Below are 18951 nucleotides of genomic sequence, written 5' to 3' on the forward strand. Positions count from 1 at the left end.
TATAGGCCAATATCACAGATGAACATAGATGCAAAAATCCTCAACAAAACGTTAGGAAGCCAAATTCAAAAATACTTAAAAGGATCACACACCATGATAAAATGGAATTTATCCCAGGGATGCAAGGATTTTTCAATATCCACAAATCCATCAATGTGATACACCACATTAACAAATTGAAGAATAAAAATCATATGATGGTCTCAATAGAGGCAAAAAAAGCTTTTGACAGAATTCAACATCAATTTATGATAAACACTCTCAACAAAGTGGGTATAGAGAAAACACCTCAACATAATAAAAGCCATATATGACAAGGCCACAGCTAACATCATACTCAATGGTGAAAAGCTGAAAGCATTTCCTCTAAGATAATGAACAAGACAAGGATGCCCACTCTCACCACTTCTTTTAACATGTTATTGGAATTCCTGGCCACAGTAATTAGAGAAAGAAAAGAAATAAAAGGAATCCAAATTGGAAAGGAAGAAGTAAAACTGTCACTGTTTGCAAATGGTATGGTACTATACACAGAAAATCCTAAAGACAACACCAAAAAACTACTAAAACTAATCTATAAATTTGTAAAGTTGAAGGATAATTAATATATAGACATTAATTATACAGAAATAATATACAGCAAATTAATATATATAAATCTGTTACATTCTATACACTAACAATAAACTATCAGAGGAGAAATGAAGAAAACAATACCATTACAATCACATCAAAAGAATAAAATATTTTGGAATAAATCTAACTAAGGAGATAAAAGACCTGTACTTGAAAAACTATGAAACACTGATGAAAGAATTTGAAGATAAAAACAGATGGAAAGATATATGGGGTTGGTGGATTGGAGGAATTAATATTGTTAAAATGACCATACTACCCAAGGCAATCTACAGATTCAATGCAATACCTATCAAAATACCAATGGCATTTTTCACAGAACTAGAACAAATAATTCTAAAATTTGTGTGGAAACACATAAACCCTGAATAGCCAAAACAGTCTTGAGAAAGAACAAAGTTGGAGGTATCAAGCTCCCTGATTCAAACTATACTATAAAGCTACAGTAATCAAAATAGTATGGTACTGGCACAAAACAGACAATAGATCAATGGAATGGAATAGAGAGCCCAAAAATAAACCCATGCACCTATGGTCAATTAATCTATGAGAAAGGAGGGAAGAATATACAATGCAGAAAAGACATCCTCTTCAATAGTGTTGGGAAAACTAGACAGCTATATGTAAAGGAATCAAGCTGCATTATTCTCTCACATCATGCACAAAAATAAACTAAATATAGATGAAACAATTAAATGTAAGACCTAAAATTATAAAACTTCTAGAAGAAAACATAGGTAGTATCCTACTTGACTTCAGTCTCAGTAATATTCTTTTGGATTTGTCTCCCCAGGCAAGGGAAAAAAAAGTAAAAATTAAAAAAATGGCACTACATCAAACTAAAACGCTTTTGTGAAGAAAAGGAAACTATCAACAAAAAGAAAAGGCCACTGACTGAATGGGAAAATATATCTTCAAATGGTATATCTGATAAGGGGTTAATATTCAAAATATACAAAGAACTCATACAACTTATCATCAAAAAAAAAAAAAAAACACAAAAACCAAACAACCCTATTGAAAAATGGGCAGAGGATCTAAATAGACATTTTTACAAGGAATATATACAGATGACCAACAGGCACATGAAATGATACTCATCATCAATAATCATTAGAGAAATGCAAATCAAAATCACAATGAGATATCACCTCACACCTGTCAGAAGGGCTGTTATCAAAAAGACAACAAAAAAGTGTTGATGAGGATGTGGAGAAAAGAGAACACTTGTGCTCTGTTTGTGGGGATGTAAACTGGTGGAGCCACTATGGAAAACATTATGGAGATTTCTCAAAAAATTAAAAATAGAACTATCTTATGATCAAGCAAATCTACTCCTGGGTATTTATCTGAGGAAAATCAAAGCACCAATTAGAAAAGTTATATGAACCCCTATGTTCATTGCAGCATTATTTACAATAGCCAAAATATGGAAACAACTTAAGTGCTCATCAACAGATGAATGGATAAAGATGTGAATATATATATAGTGGAATATATATATATATATATGTATATGTGGATACTGAGTTGAAAGGGCTGAAAAGTCCTGGATTGTGCTATTATCAATTTAGGAGCCACATTTTCTAGAATCCCTTGTATGGCTAGATTAGAAGTGGCCAAAAGAGGAACTTGCACAAGATTTAGTAGGCAGGAGTGAATCAGAGGCCATTACAGTTGGAAGGCTGTAGTGCTCAGATACTGTGATGCTCAGATGTGGAGGTGACTGCTGGGTCTTAGCTGGTCTTCACTCTCCTCTGCTCCACATCCAGCTTGTCTTCCTAACTGCTGGCCCTGCTGACCAACAACGGCCCCAGGCCAACCACCAGATGCTTGGCTGCGAACCCACACAGGTGGTAGTGACACAGAAACATTCACTTCCCATAGATCTCTTCATGGGATCCTTTGTGGTTCTAATTTGGCAGGGGGAATGCTTGCCTTCTCGAATTCCCCTGCAAACTCCAAATTATCCACCCATACCAGCTAAGCAGGTTGACTAGTAACTCTTTCTCTGGTCCTGCAAATTTCCCTTAGCACCTTCTACATAAGTGTAACTTCTAATTTCTATAGTAAATTCTTTATTCCTGTATTAGTCATCACGTCTCTGCTTCACTGACTGAATCCTGAATGATTCTCTTCGAGGACATTGGCGTTGCAATTGCCCCCTCTCTCTTCTGCATCAAAAACTATCTCCTCTTTAGAAGACCATTTCTACCAGACAAAGTACAGTTTTCTTCCATTTAAATAAAAACCAGTCTTAATTCCACACCCTTTTCTGTCACAACCATATTTATTTGCTCCCAGTTATTAGCGAAACTCCTTAAGACATTCGTCTATCATCAAATGTGTCCAATTCCTATCCGTTCTTTTCTTTGGAATTCATTTTAGTCAGGTTTCTCCCCAGCATCTTCCACTGAAATTGATCTTCTCAAGTTCCCCAAGGACTCCCCCATTGCTAATTTCAACAGGCAATTATAATCTCTCATATTACTTTACCCATTGATTTATCATTTGTTCCTTCTTGCAACCCTTTCTTCACTTGGCCAAGGTCTCTCTGTCTCCATCTCTCTTTGTCTAAAACATAGACTGTTTCTTCTCCATCTGGTTTTCCGTTTATTCCTTATCTTTCCAGATTTTATTGGTGGGGTGTCCCTGGGTTCAGTTGTTGAATTCTTTCAGTCCTTTTTACCCCCACTTCTTAGGTGAGTACATCTAGTCTAATGGCTTTCTTTACTTTCTGTGTGCTGATGTTGCCAAAGTTTAATCCTCCAGCCCAGGCCTCAACTCTCCAGAATCCTTTCTCTAGGAGGTTGCTTGACATCTTAATTTGGATATCTGACAAGGGCTTAAACTTTTGTCCAAAACCAAATTCCTCATCTTTCCTCCCATCCCCCAAACTGTTCCTTCCTCAGCCTTTCCTTTTTCAGACTTTCAGATGCTTAGCCCCAAAATGTGGAGTTGTCTTTGTCTTTGTTCCTTTGCATTTCATCCCAAAGGCATCGTCAAATTCTGTTGACTTTACCTTCAAAATACATGCAGAAGCCAAGCTCTTCTCACCACTGCTCCCAAGTTGGTCTAAATGGTCACCATATCTTGCCTCGGTAATTTCCATCAGCTCATAGGTATAATTATTCTTGGTTCTGCTCTTCCCCCTCTCCTGATCTATTCTCAGGGTAGCAGCTAGAGAGAGCCTATTAAAATGCAAATTGAATCAAGTCAGTCTTCTGCTCCAGATTTTCCAGTAGCTTCTCATCTCATTCAGAGTAAGGCCCCAAATCTTTACAAAGTCCTACAAAATCTACTTTGTCTACCATTCTGCCCTAAAACCCCTGGTTCATTCCATTATAGCAACACCTGGCTTCATGTCACTTTTTGGAAAATGCTAAGCATACCGTTGTCTCAGGGAGTTCATACTTGTTCCTTCTTGGAATTCTCTTTCCCAGATATCAACACTGCTCACTGTCCCTCCTTCAGGTCTCTGCTGAAATGTCACTGAATCAATGAGGCCTTTCATGACCACTGTATTTAAAGACCATCTTCTTTAAAGAGCAACCTCATTCCTCCCTGTGGTTTCCTAACCCCTTTTTCTACTGTATTTTTTCCTCCATAGAATGTGTGTGTGTGTGTTTGTGTGTATCAAACATCTATTATATATACTGGAAATAATGTATTGTATATTATACAGTGTATCTATTATTTTTATCACAGAACATAGGAGTATTAATAGATGACCCCCACCCCAAGGATCTCCTGCATTCCGTGTAAACTCTTCTCTGACACAATTGTTAATAGCTATTCTTGTGATAGTCACGGTCAGTCACCCCAGTACATAACAGCTTCTCCTCCTCCTCTTCTGTCCCCATACCCTTTCCCTGCTCCTCTTCCTTCTCTTCCTCCTCTTCCCCCTTTCTTCTTCTTCTCCTTTTTCTTTTTTGCCTTTTAGTTCATTGGCAATTAGACAATAATTTATTTTTGTTTATAATTTGTCTTTCTCTTCTAGAATGTAAGCTCCCCCTCCTATAATGTATGTAGTTTCCTTCTTCCCCAAGAGGGCAAGAACTTTTTTAATAAAAAATTTTAGCACTGTTTTATTTTCTTCTAAAAGTTTTATTTATTTATTTATTTATAAAATTGAAGTATAGTTGACATACAATATTAGTTGCAGGTATACAATAAGATCCAACATTTATGTACATTAAGAATTGATCACCATGATAAGTCTAGTGACCATCTGTCACCATACAAAGTTATTATAATATTATTTACTATATTTCCTATGCTGTCCATTACATTCCCATGACTCATTTATCTTATAATTGGAACTTTATACCTCTTAATCTCTCTCACAGATTTCTTCCCCTGCCCCCACTCTCCTCCTGTCTGACAACCACCTGTTTGTTCTCAGTATCTATGACTCCATTTCTGTTTTATTATGTTTGTTCATTGTTTTGTTTTTTGATTCCACAAATGAGTGAAATCATACAGTATTTACCTTTCTCTATGTGCTTATTTCACTAAGCATAATATCTTCTAGGTCTATCCCTGTTGCCACAAATGGAAAGATTTCATCCTTTTTTTATGGTTAATATTCCATTTTATATGTATCCCATATCTTTATCTATTCACTTATCAACAGGTACTTACGTTGCTTCCATATCTTGCCTATTGTAAATAATGCTGCAATGAACATAGGGGTGCATATATTATTTTGAATTAGTGTTTTTGCTTTCTTTGGAAAAATACCCAGAAGTGGAATTAGTGGATCATATGGTAATTCCATTTTTAATTTCCTGAGGAATCTCCATACTGTTTTCCATAGTGTCTGAACCAATTTACATTCCCACCAACAGTGCACAAGGGTTCCCTTTTCTCCACATCCTTGTCAACACTTATTATTTGTTGGCTTTTTGATAATAGTCATACTGACATGTGTGAGGTGATATCTCATTGTGGTTTTGATTTGCATTTCCCTGATGATAGGTGATGTTGAGTGTCTTTTTATGTGCTTGTTGCCATCTGTGTGTCTTCCTTGGAAAAAAGTCTACTCAGGTCCTCTGCCCATTCTTAAATCAGATTGTTTGATTTTGAATTGTATGAGTTCTTTATATATTTTGGATATTAATCCCTTATTGGGCATATCATTTGCAAATATCTCCTCCCATTCAAGAGGTTGCCTTTTCATTTTGTTGATGATTTTCTTTGCTGTGCATAAAGTACAGTTTTATGTTTGCAGAAAAATTGAGAAGTAGGTCCAGGGATTTATATTTGCTGCCCCCTCACAGGCATAGACTCCCCCATTATCAACATCACTTGCCAGAGTGGTGCATTTTTTGTAACTGATGAGCCTCCATTGACACATCATTATCATTCAAAATCCATAGTTTACGTTAGGGTTTATTCTTGGTGCTGTACATTTTCTATGGATTTTGACAAATGTATGATGACATGTATCTACTATTATAATATCACAGAGAGTAGTGTACTGTCCTAAAAATCCTCTGTGCTCTGCCTATTCATCCCTCTCTCCCCACTAATTCCTTGCAACCACTGGTCTTTTTACTTTCTCATAGTTTTGCCTTTTCCAGAATGTCATATAGTTGGAATTATACAGTATTTAGCCTTTTCAAGTTGACTTCTTTCACTTAGTAGTATGCATTTTAGGTTCCTCTATGTCTTTGTATGGCTTGATACATCATTTCTTTTTAGGGTTGAATAATATTCCATTGTCTGGATGTACCACAGTTTATTTCTCCATTCACCTACTGAAGGGGGAGTTTTATTCATTGTTGTAATACTAGGTCCTAAAACACCACCTGGCACATAGGAGGTGTTAAATACATGTTCCTTATCCTCATTATGCAATTATTCTTTTTGTGAATGACATCACCCTCAAGTAAGTTGCACAATCCTGTAGTCAACTGAAACCAAATTAGGGGGAATTTGAGATTCTTCCATGTGCCCCTTCACTCTCATCCTCTCAAATCTACCTCTTGACCATCTCTTGAATTCATCCTTTTCATCCCCATTGTCAATGACATGACTCAGGCTTCATTAACTTATCCCCAAATGACACACAGTAGCCTTCTGATTTGTCTTTCTGACTCTTATGCATAATTTATGTTCCTAAAACACATACTAATGTTGATGTCTTTCTCAAAATATCCAACAGAGTAAAGTTTAAACTCATTTACAGCCATTAGCAATTTCTCCATATCCGTACTTACAATGTGCACAACCACCTGTTCAGTCACTCTTTTCCTAAAGTTCCACCTCCTATTCTGTGCTCTGAGTTATTTAGAGCATTCAAAGTAAGGTGTTGTTGTTTGTCAAGTCAGGAGCACTTGTGTGAGTCCTAGACTTCTTCCTGTCTTCTTTGCGGTTTCTCTCTCCCTTATTTGGCTGTTTTTGAAATAATCGATTCTACTATCAATTCCATATTTAGGAGATGAATTACAAATTAATCACAGAGAAAAATGTGGTGCTCTTGAAATCTGAGGATGATAGTGTTGGCCTCTGTATTTCTGCAAATAGTAGCTGAGTGGCCATTTCGTAAGGTCACAGGTTAGAAGATAGAATTCTTGTAAACTCATAGAAGCTTTGTGGCTGCTACCTACAGAAGAACTATACAAGGAAGGACTCCAGATTTTGCGGTAGGGTCACAGTGAACACTTAGAAACTGGGCTGATCAGTCCTTCAAATTAATCTCCATTTTAAAATGCTTATATCGTTCATCTTCCATTATTATAATACTCACTATACTGATGTCAGATTTTTATTTTTGTTTAAGTGAAGCAGAAAGAAACTTTTTGAAAAAAATACTTAAAAAGGACTGGAATTCCTGCTGTGAAAACAAGAAAGAATGGGTTTTTCAGATTCTATAAGCTCCCACCTTGCTTTCAACATTACACACACACACACACACACACACTCACACATGCACGCACACACATGCAAGTGCACACACATATCATTAAACCTAAGAAGGTTTGGAATAATGTTAAGAGCCAAATGTACAAGTTAATAAAGAGTGAAGGGAAGGATGTCAGCCTATCTTCTGAACAGACAGGGTAATCTATTTTTTTAGTAATAGTTGCATACCCTAGTAACTAAAGGATCTGATGTAATGAGATACAGTTGAGCTTTGGGAAATTGCATCAACTATTTGATTTCAAGTGATTTCATTCTGTCCTTAACTCACAACATTAGACTTTGATACTGAAACAGGAATAGAACATTGAATCAGATATTTTTTCTTCTAGTACTGGCTATTTCAAAGAATTTTACACTATTACTGCATCCCCAAGAAGCAGGTAGTATTATTATCCTTATAAAGTACTTCAGTTTTCTATTGTTAGAGTATGAAAAATCCTGAAATGATAAATGACTTGGACATTAGCGTAGAGCAAATGAGGGTCAGAACAGTGTTTTAAAATTCAGATTTCTTAGTTTCCAGGATTAGAGTCACTCAACTGATCTATTTTCCTCTACAACTTCCTGGGGTATTACACTTTGGGCTCTGTATGGTTGAAGTTAAAGTCCACTAAGGCTATTTTATCAAGTCAGGAATTTTGAGTTCTAATTCTCATTCCAACTCTTCATTTTCATTAACACTAATATTTCTGAAATTCAGTTGTATAATCTGCAAGATGAAAATTTTTTTTGATAAATTGATTGGCATTTAGAACTTTTTTTTCTTCCAATTTTATCGAACTAAAATTGACATACAGCACTAAATAAGTTTAAGGTGTACAGCATAATGATTTGACTTACATACATCATGAAATGATGACCACAATAAGTTTAGTGAACATTCATCATCTCATATAGATAGAACATTAAAGAAATAGAAAAAATTTTTCCTTATGATGAGACCTCTTAGGATATACTCTTTTAACAACTTTCATATATAACATACCATAGTGTTAATTACATTTCTCATGTTGTACATTACATCCCTAGTACTTACTTATCTTGTAACTGGAAGTTTGTACCTCTTAACTGTCTTCATCCAATTCCCCCTCACCACCCCCAACATCCCCCTCTGGTAACCACAAATCTGATTTCTTTTTCTCTGAGTTTGTTTGTTTTTAAAATATAATTGACCTACAATATTCTATGTAAGCTCCTGTTATGCAAATTAGTGATTTGATATTTCTATACATTTCACACTGATCACCATGATAAGTCAGTTATAATATGTCACTATACAAGATATTACATGTTTTTTAAAATTTCAATTTTATTAAAAACATTTTTATTAATTTTATCAGAGTATAGTTGCTTTATAATATTGTGTTAGTTTCTTGCTGTACAGCAAAGTGAGTCAGTCATACTTATACATACATCCACTCTTTATTCGATTTCCTTCCCATTTAGGTCACCACAGAGCACTGAGTAGAGTTCCCTGTGCTATACAGTAAGTTCTCATTGGTTATCTATTTTATACATGGTAGTGTATATATGTCAGTCCCAGTCTCCCAATTCATCCCATCCCTCCCTTCCCTCCTTGGTAACCATAAGTTTGTTCTCTACACCTGTGTCTCTATTTCTGCTTTGCAAATAAGTTCATCTCTACCATTTTTCTAGATTCCACATAAAAGCAATATTATATGATGTTTTTCTCTTTCTGACTTACTTCACTCTGTATGACAATCTTTATGTCCACCCACATCTCTACAAATGGTACTATTTCATTCCTTTCTATGGCTAATATTCCATTGTATATATTTAAAGGTTATTGACAACATTCCCCACACTTTACAACTTCCAGTTGTAAAATAACTTTGTTATTTTTACTGCCTCACTACCACACAAGATTAAGTATCTAATTTTAAGATGGAACTATAAATTCAACTGAAAACAGTTACCTCCAACAAAAAAAACCTCTGCAGAATTAACAACAACAAATAATACTCATAATATTAACTAATTTATCAAGCATTTACTGCTTTAGGTGGATTATATACATCAACTCATTTAATTCTCATAACATCTCTGTGAGGTAGGTTCCATTATAATATCTTCTCCACAGGTGAGGAAACAGAAGCACACTGATTTTAATAATTTTCTTATGATCACACACCTAGTTCAGGCCAGAACTGGGATTTGGGAAGCAGGTTACAAAACCCAAGTTCTTGGCCACTATACTAAACTGTTGAGCCATATACCCTAAATACAAAAGACATTCTAAGCAATGTTGATATGGGCCCATAATCTATACAAAGAATAGAAATATAAGATATAAGCACGTGCTTTAAAAGCATAATAAATGGGGCTTCCCTGGTGGTGCAGTGGTTAAGAATCCACCTGCCAATGCAGGGGACACGGTTCGAGCCCTGGTCTGGGAAAATCCCACAGGCCATGGAGCAACTAAGCCCATGCGCCACAACTACTGATCCTGTGCTCTAGAGTCCACGAGCCACAACTACTGAAGCCCGTGAGCCTAGAGCCCATGCTCTGCAACAAGAGGAGCCACTGCAATGAGAAGCCCTCGCACTGCAGCAAAGACCCAACACAGCCAAAAATAAATAAATAAAATAAATATATTTTAAAAAAAGCATAATAAATAAATGTGCAGAGGGAGATTATATATATGGTAAATGCATGTCAAGGATGGGATTCACAATGATTTGGCTCCACAATGGGAGTTGATAAGAGTTTTATGTTTATTCCTGATTACCTAAAGAAAATTAAAAATCTAAGAACTATGAAGTCAGTATTTTCCCCCCAATTCCTTCAAGAGTAGACTACTTTATACACATCAAATTCCACATGAATAGAAAAGCAACTTCAAGATTTGATAAATGTTTTCCTCTGTAAAAATCAAAGAACTAGAATCAGTCTAACTATTGCTCTTTAGAAATCACTTCCTTGGGGAAACCTCCCAGTATTGTCCTAGTCTGAGCTAAATGTCTCTCCACCTCATGTTCACTTCTGCTTGACTCTACACATAAGTTTTGTAATTGGAGATGAGCTTGTCTGTCTCCTTCACTGGTCTGACCTTCAAGAGTAGGGTTTTGTCTTATTCATCTTTGCAGCCATCTACTTAGCAGATGCTTTGTCCATAAAAGACACTCAATAAATGTTTATTGAAATAAAATAAATGTGTGTTGAAACTAGTTTGGAAACTTCTGGAAAGATAATCCTTTATTTAATTTCTTATTCTAACTGTGTCTGACTTTTACTATTTATATGGTGTATCTACTTTGTACAGACATAGATATGCAGTCATATCTACCTAGCATATTTATATATATTTATCATGTATGGTTAATTAAATTATACTGGAATAGGTTCTTCAGATGTATTAAAGAATTAGAAGTAGCTTAGTTTAAGCTAGGTTAGGTTGTGGTAACAAACACGTCTTCAAATGTCAGTAACTTAACACATAAAAGTTTACTTCTCAGTCATGCAAAATGCACTCCAGATCTGGTGACTCTCTAGAGCAGCTCCTTTCCAAATGGTTCTGCACGGTCCAGTCCTCCGGCATCCTGTAACTCTGCCATCCAAAACAGGAGGCTTCCAGGTCCCCATGGCAGGAAAAGAGAGCTGCGCACTGGCTCCCAAATGCTTTGGTCTGGAAATGACACACGTTACTTCTGCTCATAGACCTTTGGCAAGAACTAGGCACTTGGCTCTGCCTACTACATGGGGGCAGGGAAATGGGGAGAGAACAGCTGGAAATCCCTCTGCCATAGAGGGAGAGAGAGCGAAGTACGATCCAATTATCAGTATTTACATTTAGTTTTCAGTCTCACGTATTCATTTAAAAAAATGAAAATTTATTAATGTTTTAGAATATGTAATACATTATTTCAAGGAACTTGTGACTTAAAAACCAGGAAATACTCCTCCTTCCTCCTCTTTTTCTTTTTTACAGGAAGGCAAACACAGCTCAGTTGGAGCCCACAGTGTGCGCTATGTGACTTGGGGTGCGTCGGGGGACTAAGTGTGCGTTCTGATGAAGGGGCAGTGAGGGGATGGGCTGAGATGCTGTCAGAAATCAGGGGTGCTCAGGGAATGGCAGAATCAAGACCAAAACATTGCAGCCACCACCACTCTTCCCAGAGGAAGTCCCATCTCAGAGCATCTTGGGAGTTCTAGGATGGTCCGCAGGGGAGTCCTGGGATGAGAAACACATGGTGCCCTGGGGGGCTGGAGACCCCTTGTCCCAAACTTGGCCCTAAGGAATCTAGCTCACACCACCTATCATGCAAACCCCAATGCTCTTGGACTGCCCCCTCCCAGTCACAGTGCAGCGGTGTCCTGTCCCAGAGACCTGGCCAGGTCCGTGGGAACAGGCTCTGGACCAAATGTTGGGCAGTGGAGGGACCACCTGAGGCCAGAAGGGGGAATAAATTGTGCCTGCACATGCCTCCTGTCTGTAGCCTCCAGAAGCTGGAAGGGCCCAGGGCAGCAGTTTTGTGGGCATCTGGGACCGATCTCTGGTGTCAACCCCCCAGGGCCTGAGGCACCATTCCATTGCACATTCTTGGGTCCAGTTGTTTCTACTGGAATCTGTGAAGCATCTACGGTTTGTTCCAGGAGACCATTGCTACCTGTTCAACTTTCCCTGAATAGCCTGTCTCAGGGCATGACTCTTTCTGACCCAGCCCATCCATCAGCACCCTGCAATGGGGGGGATGGCACCTTCACTCAAAACCCTCCATCAGGGAATGGTGCAATGAAATTGTCAGTGAGAAGGTAGCCCTCTGCAGTATTATAATTGACAGCATTGGCATTAATTGTTTTTTTAGTGAGTTAGCAAATGAAAAAGACAAACGTAAGTTAGAAGAATTTTTCAGCCACAAAGCTTTTCTTTAAAGATAACATCAGGAAATCAGTAGACATTACCTATAATACTGGTTCTTAGCCCCCTGATGAGGTTTCTGTCCAAGCAAATATTTGTGACCTCTCTCCTATCTTCAAAGTCCTGGGAATTCCTTTGTATGTTATTTGTTGCTTTTCCCTTGTTGCTTTTAATAATTTTTCTTTGTCTTTTATTTTTGTAAGTTTGATTAATATGTGTCTCAGCATGTTCCTCCTTGGATTCATCCTATATGGGAGTCTCTGTGCTTCCTGGACTTGAGTGAGTGTTTCCTTTCTCATGTCAGGGAAATTTTTGGCTACAATATCTTCAAGTATTTTCTCAGGCCCTTTCTCTTTCTTTTCTCCTTCTGGGACCCCTATAATGTGAATGTTGGTGCGTTTAATATTGTCCCAGAGGTCTCTGAGACTGTCCTCATTTCTTTTCACTCTTTTTTCTTTATTCTGTTCTGTGGCAGTAATTTCCACCACTCTGTCTTCCAGCTCACTTATTCATTCTTCTGCCTCAGTTATTCTATTGATTCCTTCTAATGTGTTTTTCATTTCAGTTATTGTATTGTTCATCTTGGTTTGTTCTTTAAATCTTCTAGCTCCTTGTTAAACACTTTTTGTATCTTTTATTTACTTATTTTTTTAATTTTTTATTTTTTAAATAAATTTATTTATTTTATTTATTTATTTTTGGCTGTGTTGGGTCTTCGTTGCTGCGCGTGGGCTTTCTCTAGTTGCGGTGAGCGGGGGCTACTCTTCGTTTCAGTGCATGGGCTTCTCATTGTGGTGGCTTCTCTTGTTGTGGAACATGGGCTCTAGGCACGTGGGCTCAGTAGTTGTGGCTCATGGGCTCTAAAGCATGGGCTCAGTAGTTGTGGCGCACGGGCTTAATTGCTCTGTGGCATGTGGGATCCTCCCGGACCAGGGATCGAACTGATGTCCCCTGCATTGGCATGCAGATTCTCAACCACTGCGTCACCAGGGAAGTCCCTGTATCTTTTAGATCTGTGCCTCCATTCTTTTTCTGAGATTTTGGATATCTTTACTATCATTACTCTGTGCTGGCAAAACTGGGCAGTTACATGTAAAAGAATAAATTAGAACATTCTTTAACAAATACCATACACAAAAACAAACTCAATATGGATTAAAGACCTAAATGTAAGACTAGATATTATAAAACTCTTAGAGGAAAACATAGGCAGAACACTCTGTGACATAAATTGCAGCAAGATCTTTTTTGATCCACCTCCTAGAGTAATGGAAATAAAAACAAAAATAAACAAATGGGATCTAATTAAAGTTAAAAGCTTTTTCACAGCAAAGGAAACCATAAACAAAATGAAAAGACAACCCACAGAAAGGGAGAAATTATTTGCAAATGAAGTAACCAACAAGAGTTACTTGATATTTAGAGATATTTTATATCTCTAAAATATATAAACAACTCATGCAGCTCAATATCAAAAAAAAAAAAAAATCAAAAAATGGGCAGAAAATCTAAATAGACATTTCTCCAAAGAAGACATACAGATGGTCAAGAGGCACATGAAAAGATGCTCAACATCACTAATTATTAAAGAAATGCAAATCAAAACTTCAGTGAGGTATCACCTCACATTGGTCAGAATGGCCATCATCAAAAAATCCACAAATAATAAATGCTGGAGAAGGTGTGGAGAAAAGGGAACCTTCTTACACTCTTGGTGGGAATGTAAATTGGTACAGCCACTATGGAGAACAGTATGGAGGTTCCTTAAAAAACTAAAAATAGAGCTACCATATGATCTAACAATCCCACTCCATATATCTGGAGAAAACCATAATTCAAAGATACATGTACCCCAACATTCATTGCAGCACTATTTATAATAGCCAGGACATGGAAGCAACCAAAATGTCCACTGAAGGATGAATGGATAAAGAAGATGTGGTTCATATATACCACAGTAATGGAATATTACTCAGCCATAAAAAAGAATGAAATAATGCCATTTACAGTGACATGGATGGTCCTAGAGATTGTCATACTGAGTGAAGTAAGTCAGACGGAGAAAGACAAATATCATATGATATCACTTATATGTGGAATCTAAAAAAAATAGTACAAATGAACTTATTTACCAAACAGAAATAGAGTCACAGATGTAGAAAACAAACTTATGGTTACTAAGGGGGGAAGCGGGGGGAGGGAAAAATTGGGAGATTGGGATTGACATATACATACTACTATATATAAAATAGATAACTAATAAGAACCTACTGTATAGCACAGGGAACTCTACTCAATACTCTGTAATGACCTATATGGGAAAAGAATCTAAGAAAGAGTGGATATATGTATATGTATAACTGATTCACCTTGCTGTACAGCAGAAACTAACACAACATTGTAAATCAACTATACTCCAATTAAAAAAAAAAAAGTCCTGGGAGAGTTGGGCAAAAAGAGGCTTGTCCATGGCCAAGTGCTGTCAATATAACTTGGTCACTGCTTCTCTCTCTTGAGGTAACCTGCCTTTCTTTTCCTGTATTCTAGAAAATTACCAGTGAAAACATCTAATCACAGCATTAACTCTTTCAATTGGAATGCTGAGAGGTGAGCTTCCTCAACTCCTGAATAGAGAAATTAAAATAGAATGCATACTTACAACAGAATGTAAGATACAAAGACTCAAGAACTCCTAAACTCTAATCCTTTTTATTTGTTGTATCTTATCAAGTATCTGATGGACCTGGAATGGCCTAAGCCTTGCACTATCGTACTTTTCTAGGGGCAATTTCTTAAATCTGTTAAAGGAAACATTGTGAGATGGCAAATGGCCAAGAAAGTACCCTCAGCCTGTTTCTTCCTGATTGTCAGAGTTCCCAAGACATCATGGGGAAGCACAAGTGTTCATCAGGGTATTTAATTTCTGAGAGCACACGGCTGAACTGCATTGCCCAGGTCCCACATCTCAGTGAGGTCATGTCGCTGAAATGTGAGCAGTGATGGCAGTTAAGAGAGGCTGTGCCTTTTTCCATACATCTTTCTCCCATCAGTACTGCAGTAAATGAAGGAGTTGGCAGATGAAAACTGTCTGTATTCTTGAGTCACCCTGTGGAGGAGCTGCAGGCAGTAGAGTCTCCTGGTCCACATCAGACTCTGACGTCAATGAGAAAGAAACCGCTGATGTGTTAAGACTCTGAGATTTCCGGGCTAGTTGATCACGGTGCAGTACAAGCTAGTCTGCTAATACAGACATGATATATGCATATAGGACATGCAGATGCACAAAATTCAAGAGGTTCAAAAGGCCTCACCATCCCCTTTGCAAGAGGCAAACACTATTATTAAGTTCTTGTGTATCTTTCAGAGATATGTGCTAATAACAGAAACAGTAATAATTATGGTGATAGCAGCAAACACTTAATAAAAGACTGCTGTAACAATTGACCCTAAAAGTTATTATTCTTCAAACCCAACAGAAAGTGATCTAAAGTCATCAATGTGTGTATGGTGACCACAGCCAGTCTTTAAGGGACCTTCCATAGACAGAGGCCTTGCGGTCTTCAGTCTGTGCCTTTGAGACTGACCTGGCAAAAGGGCAAAGAACATAGAAGATAGCACATAAAAGGCTTTTATGGGCCATGTCTGCCAATTACTGGCTAGAATTCAGTCACATTCTCACCCTCACTGTGAGGCTGGCAAATATAGTCTAGTGTGTACCAGGAAGAAGAGGAAATGTGTTTGGTAATCAACTAGCAGTCTTTGCCTTACTTATATATTAATTTACTTAATTCTTACAACAGCTCTATGACCTAGGGACTACTATTACGCCCACTTTACGTATTGATAAACTGAGGGACTGAAAAGTTAATTCATTTGCTGAAGATCAGCTAGCAAGTGACAGAGCCTAGAAGTGGCAAAGCTTAGGCATCAAAGCTGGGCCTAACCACTCTGCTATATCCTTTCTTTATACAATGTAGTATATTATACAGACTGTTCTAAACCTTGTTACTTTTTTTTTCCTTAAGGATATTTAGTTGAGATTATTCAATGCTAGTACATATAAGGTTGTACAGTTGACACTTGAACAATGTGGGGGTTAGGGGCTTTGGCCCTCACAGAGTCTAAATCCACTTATAGCTGACCCTCTGTATACTTGGTTCCTCTGTATCCACAGTTCACATCTATGAGTTCAACCAACCACGGGTCATAAAGTGCTGTAGTATATACTATTGAAAAAAATCTGCATGTAAGGGGACCTGTGCTGTTCAAGGGTCAACTGTAAGTATCTTTTTAAGACCTATATACTATATTGTATAAATGAGTTGTAGTTTAACTCTCTCATTATGATGATTGTTTTAATTTTTTTCCCCCATTTCAAATAGTGAAGCAGTGAATAGCCTCAAAAGTCTGTATTTGCACACATGTGCATGTATATGGAGAAAAATAATTTCTGGAAGTAAAATTGCTCAGCCAAAATAGTATACACATAGTTATTTTTTATAAATGTTTCCAAAGTTCCCTACAGTGAGAGTATTTTTTTATACAAAAAGTACAATTTACATTCTCATGAACAAAGTATGCAAGTATATATTTCTCCACACTCATGCCACACAAAGATTTTCAACTTTTTTGACATTTGCCAAATTATAAGTAAAATGGTATTTGATAGTTTTAAGTTTTCTTTTTATTGATACAATAAATGCTAAACATTTCTAGGTATACTGAAGCGCAATTTGAATTTCTTTTTAAAGTGGTTCATGTCCTTTACTCACCACACTTTTGGAATGTTAGATATTATCTTATTGATTTATAGAAGACCTTTATATACACATTTACCTATGATGTATGTTGCTATATTACTTTGGCCGATTTTTAGTTTCTCTTTTGATTTAAGTCATGGTGGATTTTTTCCTATCATAAAATGTCACTTTATTACATATTAAATTCCATTTTGGTCTATTTCTAGAAAGTTTGTAGATCTATTTACATTTTACTACCACACATTTTTACTTACTGTAGATTTAAAAGTTTCAATATCTTATTGTAAAAACCCCCACTATTCAAAATTTTCTTGGTTTTTCTTTCCCTTTTATTTTTCCATATGAGTTTTGAACATCAGCTAGAGTAGTTCTTAATAAAGAAGCTTATTGTTATTGTTCTATAGAACCTATACATTTTTAGATTGACTTAGAATTGATCTTTCCTCCCAAGAGCATTTTATACCTTTTTTTAGGGGATCTTCCTTTTAGTTTCTTCAGTTGCATTTTCATGTTTTCCTTGTCTAAATTTTTTAAGCATATTACGTTTAATCTTTTTTTTTGTTTTTTTCTTATTCTTCCATTATATTTTTAATCGGCTGTTATTTTTATATAGAAAAGCTACTTATTTTTGTATATAAATGTTGTCCTCAGTCACATTACAATGATTATGATTAAGAGGCTGTGAGTATAGTGGGTAAGATCACATTGGTCCGTGCCAGACAACCTGAGTTTGAATCCCAGCTCTGCCATGTCCTGGTTGTTACTGTAAAGATTAAAGATAATTCATGAAAAATGCTTAGAACTGTGCCTAATCAATTTAACCATCCTTCATCAGATATTTGGCATAGAAGTTTGCTTGCTTCTGAAAAAGAATTTTGATGCTTTCTAGTTTCTATACTTGGGGAAAATTTAAGATGACTAGGACACATTTTCTTCCTTGATGGGAAACTCTATTTTCATTCGCCAATTCATTTGATCCTCCAATTCTCCTTTGATAGAAGAATAATGAAGTTGATTTTATAAATGTGGAATTTACTACACAGAGCAGTTAGAAAAACATCTGAGCCAAAATTTGGATCCAGGCTCCCCTATCTAAAGCCAAAACCAAGATTTAAACAAGCCAATATAGTAAAAGAAAAGCATTAGAGACTTATTTATTTGAAAATATATGCCTTCCTAATTGCAGAATTTATAGTACTCTTACATTTCTACATTCATTGATTCATGGAATGTTTTTCTATAACACACTTTAACGTACAATGTACTTTACACTTAAGTTCAATTTATAAGAAAATCTTAACTATAGCTTCAAAGAAATAAAAAAAGAGTAGAAATAGTACTGTCAATTTTGACACTTTTATATCTTTTCATTTTTTTGTATCTTTTCTCCCCTCTATCCCTATTACTACTCTTAACTCTAGCCCATATAATACCTGGACTAGATTACTACGAGTGCCTGTAAAATGCTCTCTCAGACTCTAATCTTGCCCTCCTTAAAGCTATTCTCTGCACTGTCACCAGCACGATACATTGCCGATCACATTTCCCCTCAACCAAAGTTAGAGCTCATTAGGGTGGCCTCAGGCTCTCCCAGGTTAAACCTCTTACCTCCTCAGCCTGGAATCTTGCTAGAATGCTCTAGCAATGTCAGATGTTCAAAGTTCTCCTGGGCATACTGAAGGGCCTTTTCTTCTTTGTGAATTTGACTCCTCACTGCCCCACTGCCTTCTTCTTCCCCTAGTAAAC

Source organism: Balaenoptera musculus, chromosome 18, assembly GCF_009873245.2.
Source record: "Balaenoptera musculus isolate JJ_BM4_2016_0621 chromosome 18, mBalMus1.pri.v3, whole genome shotgun sequence".
Lineage (NCBI taxonomy): Eukaryota > Metazoa > Chordata > Mammalia > Artiodactyla > Balaenopteridae > Balaenoptera > Balaenoptera musculus.